Consider the following 221-nt stretch of genomic DNA (forward strand, 5'->3'; position numbering starts at 1 on the left):
AGTTCATCCGCTTTAGATTGTACAAATCCACCCTGTACAACACCCAGTTCTGCAAAGATGCGCTCAAGACTTTACTCAAGAATGAAATTGATTGTAAACTTCGCACTATTGAACAATTAACTGTAACTACTCAACAATTGAAGAATTTATTGTACAATGACTTATCCATGTTAGATCTACTGTACCAAAGAATGTTTTGTAAATTTATCAACAACTATATC

This window comes from Macrobrachium nipponense, chromosome 25, assembly GCF_015104395.2.
Source record: "Macrobrachium nipponense isolate FS-2020 chromosome 25, ASM1510439v2, whole genome shotgun sequence".
NCBI lineage: Eukaryota > Metazoa > Arthropoda > Malacostraca > Decapoda > Palaemonidae > Macrobrachium > Macrobrachium nipponense.